Consider the following 26163-nt stretch of genomic DNA (forward strand, 5'->3'; position numbering starts at 1 on the left):
AGAAATAAATTGATCTATGTTCTGTTTGTAATATTGATTTGCTTTTTGAATTTACAAAGAGGTTTCAGGATTTACTGCATAAATCAAATAGTTCATGCTTTATTTATCTTTACTGTAAAAAACGAGATTGTCAAATTTTGTTATTTGTCAAATGAGGGTAGTATAAAAATTCATGGCGAGTTTGGTTAGTTAGCTATGTTCACACTAGTCTGTTAGTTTATAATTTAAGGAAAGTTTTTGCCTATATATCAGATTCATCTTCTGTTGCTTTGTGTAAAAATTCTAAAACAAACAAAAAAAGGTCTGAAACATTATAATCTACTTTTTCCCCCTACTAATTCTGACATACAATTAACAAATGTAGTTCATATTGTTTTACAACAAATTAATGATCTGTATCTTTTGTTGTTACTCAAGTTCTTCAACACATTCTAAAAGACATAACTAGCTCTGTATTTAATCATTATTATACAAGATAATATTTATTGAAAAAGTAATATTATGGAATGGGATAATATAATCAAAACACTACCAATTAAATATGTGAATACTTTAAATTACTAGGAATAAACAGGTGAATTAGAATACTGAAGTTGCAGATGTGTAAAGTAATACTTTTTATTCTTAAAGCAATGCCTGATTTTACCAGTGATCTTAGATATAGGTTCCAGTAAGAACTCTCTGGTTAATAGTATATTTAACCAAAACTATGTTGCACTGATATTGTGCTATCTATAACATATTTGTAATTGTGTCATTTATCTTGATTCTTTGTAATTAGAAGTTATTTATCACACATGCTATTTATAATTAGTCAAGATATTTTTTATTTCAAATGTGTTGATCAATTTTGTCGTGTCATACTGAAATATTGCTAATGTTATATGAAAACGTTTGTTTCTAGTGATGTACACTAATTTCCTAAGCATGTTTTTATAGTAATCACTAAAATTTAAAGTTTATTATTTTTTATAATGAAAAAGGATTGAAATTGTGATGAACATTTTGTAAAATTGTTTATTACATATTTGAGACTTAAGTTATGTTGTATTGAGTTGTGTGTGGCATTTGAAGAGCTTAAAATAACACTTTTGGTTGTATTGATTACCCCAGAGTGCATGTTAGAAACAACTTCTAAGAATTTCTTTACAAAAGGTATGTTCCAGACATGCTTGATAGTAGAGGTTGTCCTATACACTAAACCTCTAAGAAATACATAAGATTAGTTTTGAAAAATCCATTCATATATATCACTGAATACAGTGGTTGAATTTTCTGATACAAGTGAATTCCTGGAATGGTAAAGAAAATGTAAGGTGAAAAATTTTAAAACAATACTTGAGTATAAAACACCTGAGATAACATATATCGTACTCATCAAAGAAATGGAAAGAAAGGATGTTTGTTGAAAGGTCAGTATCTTTTACAGATCGTATTCAATGGTAATCTTTCTTATCCTACAGGGAATAGAAAATTCTGTAATTACAACCTGCTAAAGACCCAGTGAGAAGCCATCTCACTAACAAATGAATTTTTTTTTATCTGCAAGCTGCATTTTATATTAAAAAAAGAATTAAATGAGGTTGGGCCTTTTCATACGTCTTTGAATAAACAAAATTCATGACATTTTTGTTATTATATATGAAATACTGTTGTGAAATATTACACTAACATTGATCTGTTTTTACAGGTTTTATCATGGATAAGGAGTAGAAAATCCATGCTAAATGTCAATTTCCTCTTTCCCATCAGCTTACAGGAAGCAGAGCAGCTACAAGCTGAGCACAAGCAGTTTCAACTTGCTATTGAGGTAACTGTTTGTCAGGAAAAGTTATGTTCTCTTCCTTGCAATGAATTATGGTATTAAAAAGCTTTATTTTAGCATAAGATCATATTAATTTAACCACTGATTTCACTTCTATGCCTTTTGAAACATTACTAATTTGATTATTTTCGAAATAGGATCTACCAATTCTTATTAAGACTCACTGAGTTTTAATGAGCTTTTTTTAATTTGTATATTTTTATACTTTAATATGTATATTATTCATTCATCTGTCCATTTACTTGTATCAATGCGTATGAAGCTGTTTTCAAAATTTTAATTAATTAATAATTTTTTAGAATTGATCCTTAAAACTCTTATTAGTTTTCATCTACATTTTTCAGATTAAAGACTGTAAGGAAGTTAATAATGTAGTTTAATGAACTTGTAAGGACAGTTTATTCTCACAAGTCCTCAACAACTTATCTTGCACAAAGGGAAAAAGCCAATGTTGTAAATTAAGATCACTTTATAGGTACTTAAGATTTGTTGACAGCAAATTGTCAGTCACTAAGTGTTGGAGAGACAATGATTAATATTTTTCTCTGAAGTATTTGCTCTGTTATAAATGCATTAGCTGCTTTTGTGTTTTTCTGAAATTTGCTACTATAGTGGCAGTGTCAAGAAGTTAATAACCTTGGAACTGTTACCTAGGTATTAGTTAACTTTGTTACTACTGTAAAGAAGTTAAAGTTTTAAATGCTTTTATAAATATTTAGTAACTTTTCTGGCTTTCTGAATATATTAGTACCTATAGTGGTGGTGTCAAGAAGTTGTTTATTTTGATGTTGCTAATATGTTAGTTGCTTTAGTGTTAATGTAAGTAAGCTAAGGTAATTGGTAAGATAAGAAGACAGACAATGATTTATAAGCATAAATAAATGGTTTACTTGTGCTGAAAAATACTTCATATTTTGACAGAAGAAGACAGATCAATGTTGTTTCAAAACGTATATTCCACTGTAAATAAATCATTTCCTTATGCTTTAAATTGACGTTTGCTTACATATTATTATATTAGTATAATGTGTTTTCTTACTCAAATAATTGTACTATTATTTAGAAGATAGTAATCTTGATGCAGCTGCTGAGATATTAGTTACTGTGTAGAAGTTAAGATCATCAATGCTGTTTAACAAAAGTTGATAATCTTTGTGTTTTTACCAAAAATGTGAAAACATTGGAGGTTTTTGAAAGAATATACAATGTTTTTGCAAAATTTACATAGTTCTAAATGTGTAAATTTATTACAAAGAAATTATGTAAGGTTCTACAAATTTCTACTGGGAGCGCTTACTTTCTTGTTAAGTTTTGTATGTAACAATTATAAAAGATGTTAGGAGCATTTATGCTTCTTTTGTCAAAAAAAACTATCTGGCATATTAATGTTATTTATTATGAGGTTCTGATAAAGACGTTGTTGGAGTCAACAACTAATTATTTTTTTAAAGTATGTAGTATTTTTGTCAAGTGGCTTTGCAAGAAATGAGCTATATAACTATCTTCCACAAGTCAACTCCTTTCTCCTGAAGTTGTTCCACTTCCTCACAAGCAATCAGAATCTGTTCATTCTGATGAAGTTTTTGATAGAAGTTTTTCACCACTGGATTTTGCCATGTGTTTCTGTGCTCACTCTGTGGGAACTTCTAAATCTAATATGATATTTATAGATATGATTTCTCAGGTTTGTGATGTTTTATCCATTTCCCCTGATTTCTGTGATCCTCATTTGTTGCACAATAGTTCTTGTCCTTGTTTAGTTTTCTCACCTTCCCTAGACATAACAGTTCATTTAATCATTTTGCTTCCTGACTGGTTGGAGTGCCAGCATGTCTTGCCCCCATTGACTACAGATCAATTTACTTTGGTATTTCATTATGCAGACTATACATTTCTAGACTCTCAGTTTTTAAGTTCTTCTTTGTCAGTTTGATTGACACTTCGTGATTTTCTGTGGCATTTAACTCATGTGCTCAGTTTCCACACCTTTATCTTACTCTTGCTTCATTTCTACAGTATTTATCTACCATACGTCCACTTTTAGAGGATGTGCAATGAAATTCTTAGTAATTTTTAAGGGACAGCCTCTCCCTTGTTACCTCCACATTGACTCATTAGTCATCCTCTGTTCTTACCTTACATACGTAGTTTTTCTGTTTTAGGGATCTTATGCATCATGATCTGGCCTTGTCACAGGTTTATTTGCCACTCATGTAGCTCAGAAAATTATTTACAGCTTCTTTTGTTAAGCAGTATGTTTTCAACCATATCCCTAACTCTTTGGAATTTTATGGAATCCCCGTGTTAATACTACCCTTTTTTTCTTTGGAAGCTCATTTGTGGCAGTCAGAATGATGACAAGCTCCTATTTCTGTTTTTTGTTCTAGTCTTTCTGAAACCTTTCCTGTTCTTTCTTCCAGGGTTTCTGTATCTTATTGTTTTATTTGATGTAGGTTGGTTCAAAACCAATAGTACCGGTGACTACTTGATGGATTCTGGTCTTGATTGCAAGACTTTTATTTTCCCTTTTGGCAATAATTTTGTCACTGATTAACGGGTTATTTGAGTTTTCTCAGACAGACAGTTCCTTTCCCTTTCTTCTTTGTCACAGATACCAATTTTCTTTTTTGTGTCTTCTGTATCAAAAGATCATTAAACCTGTGACACATCTTTCTTCCAGTTTTTATTCCCAGCTGTTTGTTGTCCCAAAGAAACCTGGAGACTGGCAGTCTATAATAGATTTGTACCACCTCAATCAATTTTTCAGTCTTCCTTATTTTACCATGAAATCACTTCTCTCAGTTAGGTGGGTTTTTCTCAAGGTTAGTGGATGAACAAGATGGATGTCATGAAGTATATACATATACCAGTAGCTTGGCATTTGCAACTATGTCTTCAGTGTGTTCATTGACGGGTGATTTATCAGTTTCTTGCATTGCCCTTTTGACTTGCCTTTGTCCGAAGTTTCATTTTTTTTTTGTCAGATGATTCGAGCTTTTCTCTACAATCTTCATACTCTTTGGATACGTTTTCATTATTATACGGATGACTGGCCACTGTTATCTTCTTTCAAACAGGAGACTGCTTGTCATAATCTTCAGCTGATTCAGAATGTGGCTGAAGTAGGTCTGTTAATCAAACTGATGAAGTCTTTCCTTTGACCTACCTGATAATTGATCCATATGAGTAATTTATTAAACACTCATTTCTGTAGGGTCCAATCTTCTTCTTGTCAACTTTGTTTGATGGAGCTTTCATTTTTCTATGCTTTTACAGCTCTGTTGCTTTTGTGGATATGGTCTATCATGACTACACTTATTCACGTAGATTGTGCTTATATGCTTGCTATTCATGACAAGTGGAATTTTGCAAGGAATCCTTGCAGGCTCTTATTACCCTTCCTCCTACTGTTGTTGACAGTTTTCATTGCAAGTTGGACAGGACCCATATGTTGTCAAATGTTCTCCATTCTTCTTGTCAGGATTTACTTATTTTCATGGATGCTTCTTTCCAGGGATGGGGTGTGTGTGGTTTGATCAGCAAGAGGCTTCAGAGTGTTGGTTTGAGGCCAAGAAATCATTTCAAGTTAACAGTCAAAGCTTTTTGCTGTCCATTGAGCCATGGATCATTTCCTCTATTTGACCACTCGCTGACTGGAAATGATTCATTGCAACAATTCCACAGTGGTTTCTTATCTCAATCACCAGGCTGGCATTCTCAATCCTTATATTTTTGCATGTTGGATCTTCTTTTCTGGGCCTTCACATGTGCAAAATGTTCCAAGTGCTTTCAGTTTCATAGATCCTCTTTTCCTTTTAGACAGAATCTGTCTGATGAAGTTGCCTCTTGATCATATTGTTTTCCAATAACTTTTTCTTCAGTGGGGTACTCCTCACATCAGTGCATTTGTTACATTGCTAAACCACACACTAACTCTGTTTTTGTTTCTGATTCCTCATCCTCTTTCCCATGTTGTTGATGCTTTCTGTCAGGATTGGGCCAACAAATACCTCTGTGTTTATCCTCCTATTCAACCCTTCACTGACTAATTTTAATCATCCCTACCATTCTGTGTTAGGTCCTCCTGATTGCTCCTTCAAGGCCAACTCAGCCATAGTTGCCTCATCTTATCCAGCTCCAACTTATATCTTTGTTTCCCTCCATTCTTCAGCAACTTTAGTCATTGGTGCTTCATCCCAACCTTCAGTTGGTTGTTATCCAGGCCTTGGTGAGGAGGTCTGGAGTGTCCTGATATGTAGCTTTGTTTCTGGCTTATTCCATATGCCTTTCCTTCGTGGAAGTTGATCAGGGTAAATGGAATGTTTACTGCTGTTGGTCTTTTTGCTGGGTTTTTTTCTTCTGATTGACCCACTGTTCCTTGTATTGCAGAATTTGTTACCTGGCCATTTAATCACACATTGACTTTATCCCACACCTACTATTTCTCCTGATACCTCTTCTGCACTTTCCTTGTTGATCTGTTTTTTCCAGATTACTTATCCTTCATAACAGGCTACCCTTCTGGACTGGATGCTAATATGGTCTTCCATTGCCTTACAGTGCCTTTGTTTGAACCACTTTCCACATGTTTCTTTTTTAACCTTTTCCTTAATATTTAATTTTTTCTTCTTTTAACCTGAGAAAATCTGGTGTCTGATTTATTTGCCATTGATGTTTTATGTATGTTCTTTATATATTTTCCCCTTTATCTTTACCAACACTGCCTAGGCCCATTGGACCAAACTTATAACTGTATATTTATTACGGTTTACATACTAGTAACTTACAATAAATGTATCTTCACAAAATTTGGTAGACTTTTAGTAAAATTTACAAGGCTTTTGTACATGAAAAATCAGATTTTTTAATAAAGTATTTTTTAATTAATATTTGTTCATGAAATTGTTGATTTTTTTTAAACAAGTACGAGAGCAAAGTGATTTTCATTTTGAGATTAAGAATACTTTTGTCTTGAAAATCTTGTATCCATTTGTAAAACCTCTAAAACCTTTTAATCACTAGGTCTCAAAGTACATATTCTGAGAATTGCAACTGTTAAACATATCCCATAAATTTTCTGTGTTTATTTTACTTTCAGCATCTATAGTCAAACCCACTGTAAATAAAACTGAAATCACTGACTGTCTTAGCATGTTTAAGCCCATCATTGCACACAGACCCATAATACGACACCCTCGAGAGCAAGAACACGTGCAAAACTGAAAAGTGTCATTCATATGTGCCCTTGCTTCAAGAAACTATTGGACTAAGCAGCTTGTGCTTCCTACAACACTTACAAAAGAAACTCCCAAGGGTAATAAAATTGCATTTAAAATGTGTGAAAACATTTATTATATGGTTCAAAGTTGTGCTTGTCCAATAAACAGTGTAGGTTCTGAGCTTTGCTGATCCATTTACATCACACTGGTTTCAGTACCACTGCTCATCCGTTTGATGTCTATTGAATTTCACAGCATATGTGTATTGTGTTATTTGGTTTATTCCTCTCTGTTGTTTTCCTTATATACTTTGTTCCAGGTATCTTTTCATCAAATATGACACCTAACCTTTTCTCTTGCATCTCATTTTTTTGTCTGTTGAAGGAAATTCTTCTGTGGGTGATGTGGACTACACCTAATACATTAACCTTTCATTTTTTGCATTGGTTTGTTTCTTTCTTTTTAGAATATCATCTTGTACCTGAAGACTTTATTTGGACTTGTGTGTGACTATGAGACTGGATAAGTTATATTTATTCTTTTCTGAATTTTACAGGAGTTAATTTCTTTTTTTTATCATAAATTTCACTGTTTGAATCCCACTCTGTAGTGAGTTTTGCTTGAGCAGGTGTTTTTTAACCTTTAAAATTCACACTGCTCAGCTGTGTCAGTGAGCTTAATATGTTCCATGGCCATGTAATGCATACTGTTGAGATGGGGAGTTCCACAAGGTTGCTTGTAATGAAATTGAATTGTAAGTATGTCCATTTTGGATCATACCACCCATGTACTACATGGGTAAGGCAGGAAGGGATAGCTACCCATCCCTGCTGTGCACTGTATTGAATAAATCTGTATGTACCAAAGGCATGCAATATCAAATTGCAGTTCACACATTTCTTTGGGATCTCCCATCTTACCCCCATGTGGATGGTGGTTTTTGATATATAGATGAACCAATCAACATAAATCTTCACACATGCATTTATGGATATCTTTCTTTGTCAACCATACTTCATCTGTGTTGTTAATCATGGTGGAGGTTCTTGTAATTGTTATGGTTCTTTTCCTTTTGCTCTCCCAAGATGTATCTTATTATGAGTACTTTGCATCTGGGTTGGTTCCATTGATTTTCAATGTTGAGGGTAATCGTCATTTATGATTCCAGATGTTAGGGGCCAACATTGATATATGTACTTTTCTATTCTTAACATGTGCCTTGTTTTAAAGTTAGGGAAGTCTGAGATCTCCTCTGGTTTCTTGAACTTGAGTTGAAGACAGAATCATCCTCATCCTACTGTCTATGGATGTTTGTTCCCAGTGGCATGGGTTTTGGAGGTAGTTGACTTGCTGAGTATGGTCCATTGCACCTTAGCCATTCTACACCTGTGGATACCAGTTTGATGTGCTCTTCTGTTTTCTGCCCAGATATATAACACTTTTCTCAGATGAGTGAAGAGTATATAAGATTCAGACCTTTAAATCTAACTCTGTAGTCTCAAGGTGTGTCCTTCAGATGCTTCATTCCTTCCTTCACACAGTCTCCTCTTCCTATCAGGTAATTATATGACAGAGGATAATGTACCATATCAGAAGTTATAATCTTCCTGTACTAAAAATGTATTTTCGATAAGTACATGTCTCCTCTAACATTTCCAATCTTTTATTTCCACTGAAAACAAGTGCTTCCATTTTCTGCTAAAACTCAGTGTTAATTTGGTGTATGTGGTACTCTCTTTGGTGAAGGGTTGTCTCATGATAATTTGCATGAGAAACAACCTGGAATGAGTCATTTTCAATGGAGAGAAGGCCGAAGGCTTTTGGCATGCATATAGAGTGCACCACTGAGCAAGAATAGCTAATTATATGAGAAGAGGTAACTACCTATTGGAAATACACTTTCAGTATGAGAAAATTGTGACTTTTGTAATTTTGAATGTAAAACTACAAATGTTGTTTTATTGATAATATATAAATTAAGAAAAACATATTTTTTAAAAAGTAATAGTAAACAAACAAAAGGAGAAAACATTATATGAAATAAATAACTCTTCTTAAATTGTAAGAATTCACATGAATTTAAAGTGTATTTCAAAACAAAATTGCTGAAAGGAATTGTATATGGTACTTAAAATCTCTGTAGCTAATGACAGTTTTATAATTCATGAAACATGGATGTATATTAAAATTTATTTTGAAGAAAGCTTTGTTGATTATCCTGCCATTATTTGTGTCTCACGTTTCAATAGAAAACCCACATTAGTGCAGCTCAGGTTCAGCAGCGTACAGAAATATTGATGCAGTCTAATCACTATGATCTGCTGACCATTTGGGAAATCGCTGAACAAGTTGGAAAATGCTGGTACACGTTAATGAGCCATGCTGAAGACTGACAAAATTGTGATGGCATCACTGAATTTATATAAAACTGTAGAACAGGTATGTATATGTAGGATTGGAATTCTCACATGCTACATACATACATATTTAGTGTAGCAATTAGTGTTAACTACAGTTGTTTTATTTTCAGAATTATTTTTAGTTAATTCCTCAGTGTGGATTCCTTTATGTGGTGAGGGGATCTCCCAAGGAAGGTTCTGTTATTTCAGTTTACCTCCTCTGGGATTTAAACATCCACCCATGTGTTTGCTGTGTGTGGTAACCTGTGAAGAGGTGGAGAGGATCCTGGTGGTTGAAGGGTCCAACCCTAACACGCTGCTTTGGCCTTGAATTCCTGTAGGAGGGCAGCCTTGGGGTGGCCCCCTTGGTTCAACCAAATACCAGTATTGGATGTTCTCAACAGGTGTTGTGGACATTGTATCTGATGCTGGTGTTTGGGTATAGTGCTCATGAAATCCTGGCATTGCTGCAGTGTCCTTGTTTGGCATTGTAGTGCATTACCTCATAGGGCTCCATGGAGGGTGGGATTAGTGGGCACCGAAATATTCTTTTTTTTAATATGGATCCTCCAAATAAAAACTTAAATAAAATAGTGAAAAAACAGTCCGTAGGTAAATGACTACATCTTGAAGTTTCTGAGCAGCAATCTTCAACACCTGTAACACCTGTGGTACCTCATTTTCTTATACTACATTCTCTTTGAAACTAACATTTAAAGCATATGCCTTCCTTTCTAATTCTCCCTGGTGACATATTGGTGAAAACATCCACATCTCAACACAGTGAACTCCTCTTGCATTCAAAGATGATTGGGGATATACCTATTGAGATTATACCTCATGCTACTTTGAATTCATCACAAGGAGTTATTGTTGAAAGGGTTTTGAAGAACATCCCCAAGTCAGAGATTCTCACTGGTTTCTCCACCCAAGGAGTTTCTGCAGTGATGAGTATCTCCACTCGCAAAGATGGAATTATGATGCTGACCAATGTCCTCATTCTGACATTTACTTCACCTCATTCACCTGCCACCATCAAGACAGGGTATGGCCGTACATTTCAAACCGTCTCAGATTTTTCCAGTGTCAGTGATTTGGTCACTTAAAGACGTCATGTCATGGTTCTTTAATGTGTGCTTGGTGGCAAGGACCTCGATGCTTATGAGTGTGAAATATATATATGGGTTATCAGACCATTTGCTTATTTTTATTAAAAAGTTTCAATGGACAGTTTGTGTGGGTTCAACACTTTCCCATATTTGGGATGTGTTTTGAGTGTCACAGTTTTCAGTATAAAGATTAATGCCATCACTGAACAACTTTCTCTTACTGTTGCAAACGGGCTCTGTGTCGACGACTTTCACATCTCACGTCAATCATTGAATATGAGGTGGTTTAAGTGGCAGCTACAGACTGACCCTAATCATTTACTGAAGTAGACCACAACAAATGGCTTTAACTTCTCTCTCTCTAAAACTGTTTGCATGCACTTTTGCTTCCAGTCAGGTATTCACCCTGATCCTGAATTTTGTATTGGTGAAGTTGTATTGCCTGTGGTCCCTGAGACAAAGTTCTTTGGGCTTATCTTTGACTGTAAGCTGACCTTCATACCACACATCAAGCAGCTATGTGTCAAATGTACCAGAGCACAGAGCATTCTCCATTTCCACTTGGGGAGTGGATTGATGTTTTGTGCTAAAGATATGTAGTGCTTTTATTTGATCGAAACTCAACTATGGATTACTGGTCTATGGCTCTGCCAGGACCTCGGCCTTAAAGATGCTGGACACCATTCATCATCAATGACTTTGGCTCTGCACTGGGGCTTTCTGCACTTCCTCAGTTCAGAACTTATACATATAGTCTCATGATCTTTCTTTGCATCACTGCTGCTTGCAATTGTCTTTACTCTATGCTTCGAAACTTCGTTCCTTACCAGACCATCCCTCTTTGAGTTGTATTTTCATAATTCAATTGGCCATACGTTTTTAGAACAAATGATTTGCCATTGCTCCTTTTGGCCTTCGTATCCAGACGCAGTTGGATGGATTGGGTCTGTCCTTGGATAACATTGCTGTATCCACTGGTCAGCCCATCCCACCATGGCTTCTTACAGTCCCCAAATGTGACCTACCTTTAAGTCATCTGAGAAAAGCAGGCACTCCCAATTGGAAGTACTATCTGTTATTTGCCAAACATCTTTCGAACCATCCTTCCATTCCTATTTATACAGATGGTTAAAAATCAGGTGACTGTGTGGGCTCTGCCATAGTTTGTTGTGGTTTGGCAGTTGCTCACAGAATCCCCTCTACAGCTTCTGTGTTCATTCACTGCTGAACTGTAGGCCATTTCTTTTGCCCTGGATCACGTAGAACAGTAGTACTCAAACTACACTATTTATACTGACTCGCTTAGTTATCTACTAGCCCTGGAATCGCTTCACGTTGGTTCACACCCTGTTCTTGCAGATATTCAAAACTGACTGGCCCATTTCTCTTTAACATCTACTTCCATCCACGTTGGTATTCATTGGAACAAGCTCGCCGACACCATAACAAAGTCTATCTGCTCTGGCTCTATCACTGCTGTGCCTGTTCCATACATATACAGTGGTCCTGTGTTCAAGGCTCGGATCCATGCCAGCTGGCAGTCTACTTGAAGTGAGTAACATGAAAACAAGCTTTTGTGTACTTTGAATTCTTTTAATCCTATAATAATGTATGCATATCATTACAAAATTTTGCAGTATATTAGCAAAGGTAACAAAGTTTTCATACACGAAGTATAAAATTTCTAAGTCAAGTATGAAGATTTTTTTATTAAAAATTTTCTTGTGAATGTTTTCTTTTAGAATATTGACTATCCAATGTGCAAAGTAATTTTGATTTTAAGATTAAAAGTACTTTTCTTTATATGAAAATTATGAACTTTTATTTGTGTAATCTCTATATTCTTCTAGGTAATCAACAGACGTTTCTAAGAAAAAAACCATTTGCTGTTTTATCATTGTTAATCCTATACGGTGTTAGTTGATTTGATTGAAATTGTAACCATGTTAAAAATTAGGAAATTTAACGTACATTGTTTTTAGAATAATTGTAAATTGTAACAGAAACCACAGCTTTTTATTATAAATATTTTAAATCTTGTAACAGTATACATCTATTTATATTTATTAAGTTTTGTTTTATTATCATTTGAACTATATCTGACTAAAAGTCTCTCAATACAAATTGAAAGGCACACAGCACAGATGCAGCTCACTTTATGATATCAAATAGTGTAATGCTGTAATGTATACTCCCTTAACAATTTTATTCTTTTCTTATTATCTTACATAATAAGTTTCTCTCTTTTTACATTTTAGTTACTTTTATAATAATAAATAGTGAAAATAAATGAAAAGTAAAATACCTCAGAATTAAATATCAAACAATATAATTTTATTTTTAATAAAGCTTAATATTATATCTGCTATTTTCTTTACTGTAACATTATACTTGATTCTCCAGGTTGTAGGTAAGTCATCAAAGTATAACACAAATAAAGATTGCAAATCTAAAATGTAATGTATAGTATTGTTAATAATGATCACAAAATTTCAAACTGTTTTTAGTCGGAGTTTACACTTCTCACCTTTTCACATTTATTTTCTGTAGTTATTTTATTACTAGCAGATGGCTTGGAAATTAGAAGAAGCAAAAGGAATAATAATGTCTGTTCTCTTCAGTACCAATCCAATAAAGTTGTTAGGTATTTGAAGTTAGGTTGATAAGCAGATCAGATCCTAGCTCTGAAATCACAGTTGGGATATGATTTATTGGCTTCTTTACACAGTACAGTAGTTGCAACAAAATCTGTCTGAAGTAATATATAAAAGTGAGAGAAAATATTTGTTATTGTTCTGTACAAAGTTGTATCCAATCCAGTAAATTTGGATGGTCAGGATTTAGTGGTGATATAGGTGTGAAAATGCTTATGAATGTGTTGTTTTTTATGTTATCATGCTTACACAGTAACCAATAAATGTGTAGTTTCCAATTTTTTTGAGGTACGGTGAGGTGTCAGGTACCATACGTAACATGTGTGTTTGATTATTATTTACAAATAAATATTTAAATTTCAGTTATTTTTCTTAATGTATAGCACAGTAACTAAAAAATATTTGGAAAACAATTCATGTTCAACAACCACAACTGTATACAAACAAATGGCCTAAGCATGGGCAACCCAGTATCACCAGTTCCAGCCAATATTAATCAGTGATGTCGAGAAACCCACTTGTAGAGAAATATATATGCAAAAACAGCTTGTTTGGGTTGAGAACGAGGTTCAGTGAACCTGACGATGACCGAAAAAGGTCGAAATGTTGTTCGCTCTTCTATGTAAAATATTTTCTCAACCCAAACGAGCCGTTTTTGCATATATATTTCTCTAGCCAATATTTTTATGACAAAAGTTGAAACACAAGCAATTAACACAGCATTACATCCACCACTATACTGGTACAGATATGTAGATGACACGGTTGCAGGATTCACATCTACAGAACACACACTTAATTTTTTCAATCACATTAACGCTATACATCCCAACACAACTTCACATGTGAACAAGAAGAAAGCAATCAAATATTATTTCTTAACCACAAAATTACAAGAGCCGATACACATTTAAAACAGAAATCCACCAAAAAATCACCCATACTAAACTATACATTTCTTGGGTCTCAGGAAAATGAGGCCCAATGAGGCAAAATGAAACAAAACAAAAACTCAACATACTAAGAAACCAAATAAACACAGCCATAAAACTATGCTCACCAGATAAAATTAATGATGAATTAGATGAAATAAAACAATACTTCATCAACATCAATAAATTTCCTCCACAAACCGTAGGAAACATTACACGCACACACCTAGACAAAAAGCAAAATCAACCAACAAAAGTAAATATATCTCACAAATCAAAAAAGAACGAAACCATATACTGCTGCATACCATATATTCCCGACATCAGCAGAAAAATAACCAACATTTGGCAAAAATTAGTAACAAAATATGACATTTCTGTGAATACCAAATTTATTCAAAAACCAGGCACAAAACTAAGGTCTATACTATGTAAAAACTACACTGGCAAACACCACACCAACATTATTTATAAAATACAATGTGATAACTGCCACAACTTCTGTATTGGAGAAAGAAGTAGAAAAATGGAAACCAGATTCAAAGAACATAAAAAGTCACCTTCACACATTTTCGAACACTGCAAGTCAAATAAACACAACATAACCATAGAAAACACTCAAATACTAAATAAAGAGACAAACATAAACAAATACAAAAGTAGAGAAGTCTTGCTTATACAACAACTCAAGCCCAAAATAAACCAATACAAATGAACACCTTTATACCTATATTAAAAATAATATAATAAGTAATAATAATTAAATAAGTAATATAAAATTATATATTCAAACATCTAAGCATGCCCTCTACATTCCGACACTCAGTTACACAACCCCTTTCAAACTTGTGATCAGCTTCCGGTCAGTTACCTTTTTCTTTCTTTGTAAACCTGACGATGACCGAAGAAGGTTAAAACATTGTTCTCTCCTCTACGTCAAAAATTTTCTCAACCCAAACGAGCCATTTTTACATATATATTTTTCTCTACAAGTGGGTTTTCTCAACATCACTGAGTGTTAAACTAGGATTTTGTGGTTTTACATACACCATAGATTATGGGCTTTGATACTGTGTTAATGGTTTTACATATTTTAGGTTGGTTCTGTGTTAGACAGTCTGGATCAAGAATACAGGTGAAATGAGGACTGGTGTGGAGGGAGTAGTGGAACACCAGGAAGTGAGGAGGGTGATCAGGACAGTCAGAATCGAGTCATGTTTGGTGTCACAGTATCTAACAAAGCATCAGGAACAAGAAGAGAGTTTTCTTCGTGCTTGTACTCATGCCCGTTGGAGTGCAGAGACATTTCTAAAGTATGCAGCACGTTGTGCCCAGTATTACTCTAATAGCAGTGATGCAAAGCTAAGAGGTCCTGAAAATGAAGTCAAAGTTTAGGCTTCATATAACCATTCATATTTTTAATAACAGGCAAATACATACAGCTAGAGTTTAGTGTAAGTGACTTGTGAGTATGTATGTGATGATTCTGTGGGTTACAGCATTCAAATCTTTGTAGCATAAACTAAAACTTGTATGTTATAACAGAGGTTGCATCAGACTTAAATTTATAATTTACGCTATAGATTCCAAACTGGAAGTTACAGTTTAGGATTTCTTTTTCTCCAAGGAATTTTATTACAGTTTTATTAAACACATGAATATTCAGTTGTCTGAAGTGTAACCTTTTATCAGTTGTACTTATACTGTCATAAATGGGTTGATAATCTAAACATTTATTTCTTTGCTTGTTTTTGCACCATTATAACAAGTGTTTATCCTTATTCTCAGGAGTCATGGATCAGATGATGAAACAAGAAAATAGAGTCCTTGAATACTGGACTACGAGAAAGAAATACTTAGATCAGTGTCAGCAGTATGTATTGTTTGAGATGAGTGCTAGGCAGGTACTTAAAATATTTTACAAAAATTTGCAGATTTTATTCACTGCTTCTGGTGAGCACAACACAGATAGCCTATTTTGTAGCTTTGTATTTAATAACAAACAAACTAATGACACTACAACAAGAGGGAATTTTGATTTTCTTGTGTTTTTTTTTTGTATAGTTATGTTACAAAGTTAAGTTTTATAACAAAATTTTAAACTCTAACAACACATTCTTACGATTTTATAACTATTATTAAGTTAATTTTAAGTAACTTATCTCATGACAGTGCTTCTCATTAGTGTAAAAGTTTATGTAAGGTTCTCAAGAAGTTTCTACTTTCTTCAGTATGAGCACATTTCTGAAGCAGTGAATAGAACCTTCACTGTGTCATATAGATAGACAGATAATAAATTAACAAACATTTTGTATTTATTTTGTAGGCTCAGAATTTTGAGGTTTATATGAAGTATTGTATAAACAAACCAGAGTCCAACTCCTTGCTAGTCCATAATGCAGGCAATTTTTTTTAAGTGAGTTACGTTGTACAAGTTGCAATTAAACCCATATCTGTTCCATATTTAGCTATTGTATATAAATGTACATAATTTTATTGAAGCAAGTTCAGTAAGATGTAATTTGATTGTTTGTAATTACTGACTTCTTTGTTGTGACTTTTTAATATGATGTAATGTTCCTCTTTATTTGTTGATGTTGGGACAGGGTTATTTAAACTGTGGTAACTGTGTAAATATAGACATCATAATTGTAACAAAATAGCATCTTCATACAACTTTCCTGAACATTTTATGAAATTGGTGTATTATTAATTAAAGACAAACATCTGTACTTTAAAGTTTAGTAAGACTAAATATATTTTGTTTATTATGTAAATGTGTGGTGAAAAGAGCTTGAGAATATTTAAGGTAACTGTTTCCTGTAAAGATTTGTTACAGTTTTATGTAATTATGTGTGTAAAGATATTTTTATGGTTACAGACTTAAAATAATCTCTAACTTTATTTAAATATATACATTAAAATAATTAAAAATTTTCTATCTTATTCTTTGGTATAGGAGGTACAGCATCACCATTGTATGCCTCATCGCATTGCAGATTATTTGATCAAACCTGTGCAGCGAATAACTAAGTATCAGGTTCTGTTGAAAGATCTGCTGTCATGTTGTGAAGAAGGGCAAATAAAGGTTGTTAGCATGTAGATTTAAACATTTGGTATAGAGAAAGAAATAGTTTGTCAGAACTTAACTGGAAAATATAAATGTTCTTTAAATTTAAATTTGGGGTTCAGAGAAGAAGTAGCTGAATTTTAGGTGTGTAATGGGGAATGTTTAGGAGATACACCAAAGAAATGTAGATACGTTTTGGTATTTAGGTTTAAACTTTAATGTAGAAAAAGTTGGTATAAAGATTTAGTGGAGAGAATGTTTGGCAATTATGTTAAAGTTTTACACAGAGAAATAACAAAGAAGTTTGTTTAGATTTAATGTAAGCAAGAATAGAAATAGCTCTAATGCTTTAAAGCCCTATATTCAGTATTATACCACCTTGAGCTTGCATTAATAATTCATAAATAGCATCAACTCTGATATACAAGCATTTCTATTACATAATGTGTGAAACTGGAATATGGTTAACAATTTTCTGATTGTTCTCTTCAAGAGAGAAAAATGGTATAGATGTGTAGATCTAAAATATGAATGGAAGAATTTTCTAACTGTTGCCTTGAGGAGATAAAAGTATAGATAGGTGGATCTGAAATAGGACTAGGAGAGTTTTCTGATAGTTGTCATGAAGATAAGAAAGTGGTATAAATGTGTGGGTCTAAAATGTTAATGGGAGAGTCTTCTGATAGTTATCTTGGGGAGAGAAAAGTGATGTAGGTGTGTAGATCTGAAGTATAACAAAGAGAGTTTTCTCATAATTATCTTGAGGTGAGAAAAGCCATTGTACAGATGTACAGTATTTGCATCTGAAATATGATGAGCAGTCATAAAAATGATATTTTGAGTACAGGTATGTGTGTACCTGAAATGTACACTACTGGGAAATTCAGGTTATTGGAGAGGCTAAGGGGATTTAAAAAAGGTTTTTTGAATGAAAGATGAGACAGACTTAGAACACCATCTTAAGTGTAAATGTTTTCTTCATTTTGCATGTAGTATTTTTTACCATTTGATATCAACGTTTTAACATACTTTTTTTTCAGGATGAAAAAGATGTGATGTTGAATGTACCAAAAAAAGCCAATGATGTGATGCATCTCAGCATGCTTGATGGGTGTGATGTAACTATGATCAAGTCTCTGAAACATTACATAGTTTTGAATGCCTGAATATGATAGTGATATTTTGTGCCTTGATAAGTTTCTTTTTTTTGTGAGTATATAATATTTTCTTACAAAACTGGTGATTTTATGTAACAATGAAGTAATTTTTCACTCTTAAAACTTGTGCGATCAAAGAAAAACATTTTGTTTTAATATAAGTATGTTGTGGGCAATTTTTATATTTTACTTGTAAACTTATTTCTTGTGTTCAACATTTCTTTTTCTATATCTTTTAAAATATCATTTGATAGACTATGGATTTTTTTTCTTTCTTCCTGCTTGCATTATTTTGGCCACTTATGCATTTGCATTCATAAATGAAACTGTCTGAATTATAGATAAATCAAACATAAAGCCTGATAACCATTAAAAGTTTGAGCCTAAATTAGGTTTTGAAGTGAAATCTACCATTTTTAATAAAATATAACTACTGTATGCAACTGTATATTATGTCATTACAAAACATGACCATAACTATTAATCTGAAAGACACATTTTATTATTGCTTATTAGTGATACTATAATATTGTTGAAACTAATATAAATAGACACTGTTTATAAAAGTTCCCCTGTAATCATTTTAGAAACAGCTGTTTCAAAAAGAATCTTTCCCTGTTAACCTCTAAGCTCATATTGTAGCAAAGTCCAATTTAATGTTCAATATTTTCAGATTGCCAATGGATTGTGTTTTGTATATGAAATAGGAACTGCCAAAGTATTTTATACTTCAGTATAATAAACAAGTAAGGGAGCCACTGGAATTAATTTTATATTTACATTGTGTGAAAAACTACAAAACAATGTAATTAGATTATCTCAAAGTAAGGGGAAGCTTTGACATTTTTATTTACTTATTATTAGTTTTTCTAAAAGAAATGTTAATCACTAAATGTAAAAGACTTGTTCCCTTTGTTGCACTGTCAAGAATGTTTCACTGCTTTGTTTTTGATAATACTGAAAAATATACACCATCACTTAGCAACAAAACTGTTGTCTTATTGTTTTCATGCCAACTGTGTTGTTTATGTTGAATGCTCAATATTCATGTTGACTTGTTAGAAGGGCTTGTTTTTATTATTTATTTTTTATAACTTTAGCGATATAACAGTAAAATAGAGTTTAATTCAAAAGTTTTATGACATTGTTTTGCAGCAGAAACAAAATAAAATTTACAAGGTGGCATTTCAATTAAACCTTATGTAACGTTTATGTATCAGGCCTAATGCTTAAATTAGTGTACAAATAGGTCTACTGTTACTAATGTTATAGAATCAATTCAGTGCTTGAAGATTTTAAGTAGGGAATAAATGTCATTTAATAAATATTCTTTTGTATTTTAGCACACATTATCTACTTGGCCTTAAAGCATCAAGAAAAATAAATATTTATTACTACCAAATATCTTATTTTACAGTTAAAAGAGTTGAAAATTTGAGTTGTAATGTCTGCACTATGTTTTCTACTTCCTAACCCAAATCCCACGGAAAAGACTCAAGAATACTCTTTAAGTCTCTTTCATTGTACACACATACTTCTTTTTTTCATGATAACATTTCATATTTCTGTGTTATTTTTTACTAAATATGAGGTGGTGAAGTGAAGAGTAGATGAATATTGGAGGTACAGACAAATTATACTATTTTTGTTAATGATTCAAAATGAATTCCTATCATTTTTCCTTTTTTACACAAGCAAATTATAAATCAAAACACAATTTTAAAACTAAACTTTTTCCATACCTTTATTTTGGATGTTATTTTTGAGGGGATCAGATCAAAATTTTTAAAACTGTAATGAATTAATTTTCTCTCTAAAAAGCACAAGACACCAGATTAGAATGGGGTTAAAATTTGAAATATAGGTATACTGTTATTTTTCAAATTTTATTCATTTGTGTATGAGAGTTATTTGAAAACAGTACATTTTTACAATTTTTTTTATTGATTCAATTGATAAATTTGCATTTAAAGAGCTGTGTTTTTGTATGTTTAATTGACTCACTTGAAGTTATTTTGAAGTTAGGTTTATAGAATCTTGTTTCTACACATTGTTTTTTCACTTATTTCATTGAATGAGACTGTTATTAAAACTGTAGTTACAAAACCATGCTGTTCATGTATTTCTAATGGTTTGCTTGATCATGTTATTTTTGAGGATTAGACACGGAGAACCTTGTTTCTTGCTGTTTTTCTTAGTTCAACTGAGGTGGTGTTTAGATATCAGAATGACATTTTTTTACAGATTTATTTGGATCAGCTGGGTGAGGTGGTACTCCAGGACACTTTCCAGGTGTTTGAAGCCAAGTCTTTGACCCGAAAAGGACGAGAACGTCACATTTTTCTTTTTGAACTTTATCTGTCATTCAGTAAAGAAGTCAAAGATTCAAATGGCAAGGCCAAATACTCGTACAAACAGAAACTTCTGGTAAGCATTCTGTTGTTTTTTTTAATTTGATACTAGGATTGTGTTCCTTAATCAAAGGTCACAAAATATAAAAAAATTGTTAATTTTTTTTGTTATCTGGATATTTCTTTATTCAATAATAATAAAATTAAGGTAAGTTTGAGGTTAATTGTTTTAATTTTGATCTTGGTTAGGAAGTAAAAGAGTAACCCTTGCAGTTTCAATTAAAGGCTTTTATATGGATTTTGTTTTAAATATCACTAATCTAAGTTTGTTCAAAAATGTTTTACAACTTTGAATCAGTAAGGATAATTAATTTCTTATAAATCTCACTGACAAATAGATTACAATTAATCTAAGTACTCTGCTATAAACTTGATTTAAATTTTAAGTAAATATGTTGGATACTTAGTTCTTCCAAAATAAGTTTGGTTTATATATATATCATAATGAATTTGCCATTTTATTTTTTGACATTTTAACCACATGTAGTTTCAATTTTTTTAGACATCTGAAATAGGAATCACTGAACATGTGGAAAGAAGTGCAAGTTTGCTGTTTGGACTGGCCAAGCTCCTTTTCCTGAGTACAAGATTGTATTAAAGGTAAGGGCTTTGCATAACTGTATGAGACACTAGTTTGATGCCATTACCTTCATATTTTTTCAATAAACATGTATATACAGTAACTGTTAAAAATATGCAAGCTAATTATTAAATTACATTCAGTCAAGTGATTGAGGATTAATTCTATTTATTTCTGAGAGTTTAGTAGCTACATAATTTTTTTATAAAAGAACTGATACATATTAAGGAATGACAACTGAATGGTATTTTAGTTTAAAGATAATTAACAAACCACTCACACTACCTGGAAATATTGAACAATATGAAAAATAGTGAGCAATTGGTACTTAGCAAGAATCAAAGACTGTTATTCTTGACTAACGAGAATTGCAGAGTGATATGGCTTTTAACATGGATCTAGGAATTAGCACTGTCCATAATGATAAAGTACTTAATAATGGGAAGTGGACTTTGATACTGTCTGCAAATAAAACCTGAAAGAGATGCTAATGACCTTTATTGGTTTTGTTGTGAAAAAAAAAAATTATATTGTAATTTAAACATCATAATTGCATAACATATGCTGTGAAATTTCCTTTTATAATGTGTAAATAATTTTTGCCTTGTTAATCTTCATGAAGGCAGCATCCTTCGATACAAAACAAACTTGGGTGAAAAACTGTGGGAAGTAATTCAAGAAACCTATTTCAGTAGTGCTCTTAGAACTCTGAACCTTCCAAAATCTCCACTCAAAGTGACTTCAAAGTCTAATAGATGCAGCAGGTTTGTACATTTAAATTTGTTTAAGTAAACCTTACTAGATATTCTCTCAAACAGACATTAAATTCTACTAACTTTGCAAAATTAGTATATTTTGTGTGTTATTTTCTCCATTTGCTTTTGATTACTATAATTCTTCAAGTCATGTTTTTAAAAAAAAATAGAGATCTTGGTGATTCATCTATAGATGAAGGAAGCACTGATCAACAGGAAGAACAAGGTTCGGTGGCTTCTTTTGGATCAAGCAATACAACTGAAAGTGAAAAGGCAAAAAATATTTTGAAATGGAGTGAATTATATTTAACTATTAACATCAAAGTACATTATTAAACTGAAACTGACAAGTAAGTTGCAAAATGCTTGATCATATACAGTTTGCCAAATAGTTTTGTCATTATGTGAGTGAAATAAGTGACATATTTTCAGTTTTAAATAAACTTAATAAAGTATTGGTTTTTCATTCTGATAAGACTTATCTCTCATAATTTTTTAGGTGAAGAACCAAATTAATATTCCTTTTGTACATGCAGAAAGTTATTCTGTACAGTTTTTAGATTTTGGAGGGTTTGCTTAGAAGTGAAATGAAATTAATTTTTCAGTTGTCAGTCACACACATGCACACACTCACACAAAACAGTTTCGTAAAATATGTTCTTTAAGTCATTGGCTAGATTTAGAAGAAAAGTTGAAACAGAAAATTAAAAAAGAGGAAAATGTGCAAATAGTTTGTTGTGGGAGTGATGTTTTTATTTACTTAATTTTCTTTATATTAGAAGTTCATTGGGTGATTTTATTGTGTCACGGATGGTTTACACAAGTGCCAGTCAGATCTTGCTATTCGATTAGAATAGCCCTTGAATTGATGATGGATGGTATTGACTAGTTAAGTTTTCTCTACTTTTTCAGAATTAGGGATGTCTAGTCTTTAGTTGGCTTTGTACAAAATTCCACTAACAACAACAATTAATTACATTATTTGGACAAACACTAAAATTGTTATTTGTTCCAAAGTGTTAGGAGAAAGCCAGAAATTATATTCCAGGACACTTTCAAAGAATAATGGAAGGAAAATCATAGGTGAAACATCAAAAATGTGTTACTTTTCATATTTAGTACAACAGAAACCCAGTAATTGTGCTTTAGCTCAGCAAACACTTAATACTATGTGTGCATGGTCTGTCCCTTTTGCTTTGTTAACTGCAGACAGTCTTTCAGGCATTGCTGCAACATGTTTAATCAAAGTTTTGTGATTTCTATCTAAATATCTCCAATACACCCACAAAGTTTTATTGAAAGTAACTTTTAATTTGTCAAGTTTTTGGTCTATCAAATCCCAGATCTGCTCAATTGGGCTGAGATTGGGGCTATGTGGGAAACATTGCATCATTTGAATGACTCCAGAAACGTCTTTCTTTGCCAAGTAATTTTTGTATAGAATACAATTTCTATATAGTTTGGATGAGTGTTTGAGGTCATTATCTTCTTGTTAGTAGAATCCTTTACTAATAATACACATATCACTGGATATACTGTGATGAGTCAGTGTCAGATGGTATTGTGCTGTTGCCTCAGCAGAAAAACATTTCCAAACCATCATGTTACTTCCCCTTTTCTTTATGGTAGGGATATACATTGAGGTAAGTGTCTTTCATCTTTCTTCCACTGGACTTAAAACCTACACTTTGAACCAGATATTTGAAAATTGAACTCATCTATTTATAACACCATTTTACAATCATACAATCCAGTATTTCTACTTTTTTTAGCAAATTTTAGTCTCTTGATAATACTTTAAAATCAAATTAAAGATTTTTTAACTGCTGTATGCTCAAATGTTCCATTCTCATTGAGTCTTTTTGATACTGTAAATCTTAACACTTTTCTGTCATTTGGTACTTGGGCAATTATCTTGTACTTGAGATCAGTAGCAGTCTTCCTTCTGTTCCTGAAGACTGCATAAATGAATATACTTAACATCAGTATCATTGAGTGTAGGTGTTCTGCCTCTTCCTTTTCTATTTTTAAGTTTACCTGTCTCACGATATAGTGTACTTGACAGTGTTTGAGGAACATTTCAAGTCTGTAGCAATTTGTCAGAGTCCAACCAACATCACATAAAGCTTTTATGTTAACTCTCTCCTTTACTGACAATCCCTTATGTGTGTTGTTGTGGCTGTGGCAAGACAACAAAACTTATAATGTAGTGTTAAACACTGTTTTTATCAAGATTTATTGTGGAGTGCTGTTAAACTGATTTATGTTAGAAAATATCGATACCAAGTGCTAGTTTCTTACTTCCTCCTTTCTGTGTAGTTAAGATATTGCAAGGGATACCATGACAGTTATTTGAGACCTTAAATTTGATCAGTATGTTCAGTTAGGCAAAGCTCTTATGACATACTCTTGTTATGAATATATGAGAACTTTAAAGAATATGTATTCTCACCTTGAATCATTCAGTTGTCAACAGGAATCAGTAAAGCATTACCATAGTATTAAAATTTATATTCTGTAATTGCCTGAAATACTTAGCCTTATAAAATAGAAAGAATGACAAAATATTCTCTTGTCATAACACTTTTGCATGGTACTGTGTGCAAAAGACTGATCATGAAAGATATGAAGTGGTAGTTTTATCTTTTATCTACACTCATAATTATTCTGCATGACAACAGACACAAACAAGGTTCTATGGTATATAGAGAGGAGCATGAAAGTGGCAGTTTGTCTAGTGGGAGTGTCTTTTAAAGACCATTATTCTTATTGGTTGCTTAAAGTCGTTTGTCACCAGGTGTGTCAGTCAAACAAAAATATCTCCTGTTTGGAAAAATTGTGGCTAGCAATGGCTGGTAATGGACCAAGGAAAATATAATTGGACAAGCATGTTAAGTGAAACTCACTATTATATTATTATGCATCTGACTGACTCAATCAAAAATGACAATGCTTCATTAATATCGAACTGTTTTAACTGAATAACGTTTGAAAACTTGTCTGCTTTACTTGTATCAAAGGTAAATAGAAAACCCATTCTCTTAGTGATGCTTGTACCACATTTTTTTTGCAGTGGGTGACTGGAAGGGCTTTATGAATAATTTTAAAACTTTTTCACTACAGGTAATAAGAGGAATCTGTAGAAAAAAAAACACCAGTATCACTAGGCATTTGACCTTATTCTTTATCATTTCAAAAGTGCAACTTACTGGGGGAGGATAATGTTCTGACATAGAAGGGTTTTTTTAATGTTTAATGTCCTAAATGTTGGGTAATAATGAAGCTCACTTCATAGTGTTGGACATCGAGACTCTTGAACAGAGGCTATTCCAGTAAAAAAAAAATCCATTGCACACAAGTTGTCCAGTGCTGTTTACATTCATTGATATCTGAAGTAGCTGTTTTGTGACTTATTCTTCCCGACTTTTCCTTATTTTTGCGTAATGTAATAATCTGTAGTTATGTGAAATGCAAAGGTAACTGTGAGAAGGGATGTGCTGAACTCTTTGAAGTTATTGAAGATACAGTCCTTATTGACATCAGCACTTTTAGGCTTTACAGTGGTTTAATGTTTCATAAAAGTACAAATAAATTAAATGTGTTTAAAGCATAAAATCGTGATATCATTTATAGTCATTTGAGGTAAAACGAGGTATTTCTTTGGATTACAATTTTCACTTTCAACAATTAATCCAATAAGCAAAAAGAATAATATTGTTAAATATTTCTGTTCTTATAATATTAATAGAAAAATAATGAATACATTTCTGTGGATTATAATTTTCACTTTCAACAATTAATTCAATAAGTAAAAATAATATATTGTTTAAAATTTTTATTATAATGTTAATATAAAGATAATGAAAGTATTACATTCTCTTACGTCGTCTGCAGTGTTTACCAAACTGAGAGACCGCCCCTATGGATTGGAGGGTGGCCTTTCGGTGGTAGAGCCCAAAAATAACGACGGAAGAAAGAGAAGAGTTGGAGACGACGTTACATAAGGAAACTAACACTGCTCACAAAACATATCTCGTTTTGTTTTGGCTCTG

General features: G+C 32.5%; 1 pseudogene across 1 annotated transcript in view; it reads left to right on the forward strand.

The window, feature by feature from the left end:
• The window catches only part of LOC143223889 (kalirin-like), a 155905-nt pseudogene that overhangs the window by 11355 nt on the left and 118387 nt on the right, over window positions 1–26163 (forward strand). Inside the window, exons 3-13 of the transcript XR_013013177.1 lie at window positions 1691–1810; window positions 9294–9483; window positions 15236–15507; window positions 15927–16042; window positions 17098–17226; window positions 18249–18373; window positions 20564–20792; window positions 21279–21376; window positions 21979–22120; window positions 22282–22444; window positions 22611–22681. The product of XR_013013177.1 is annotated as a kalirin-like (transcript). The remainder of the gene's footprint in view (window positions 1–1690; window positions 1811–9293; window positions 9484–15235; window positions 15508–15926; window positions 16043–17097; window positions 17227–18248; window positions 18374–20563; window positions 20793–21278; window positions 21377–21978; window positions 22121–22281; window positions 22445–22610; window positions 22682–26163) is intronic.

Source organism: Tachypleus tridentatus, chromosome 8 (assembly GCF_004210375.1).
Source record: "Tachypleus tridentatus isolate NWPU-2018 chromosome 8, ASM421037v1, whole genome shotgun sequence".
In the NCBI taxonomy this organism is placed as follows: domain Eukaryota; kingdom Metazoa; phylum Arthropoda; class Merostomata; order Xiphosura; family Limulidae; genus Tachypleus; species Tachypleus tridentatus.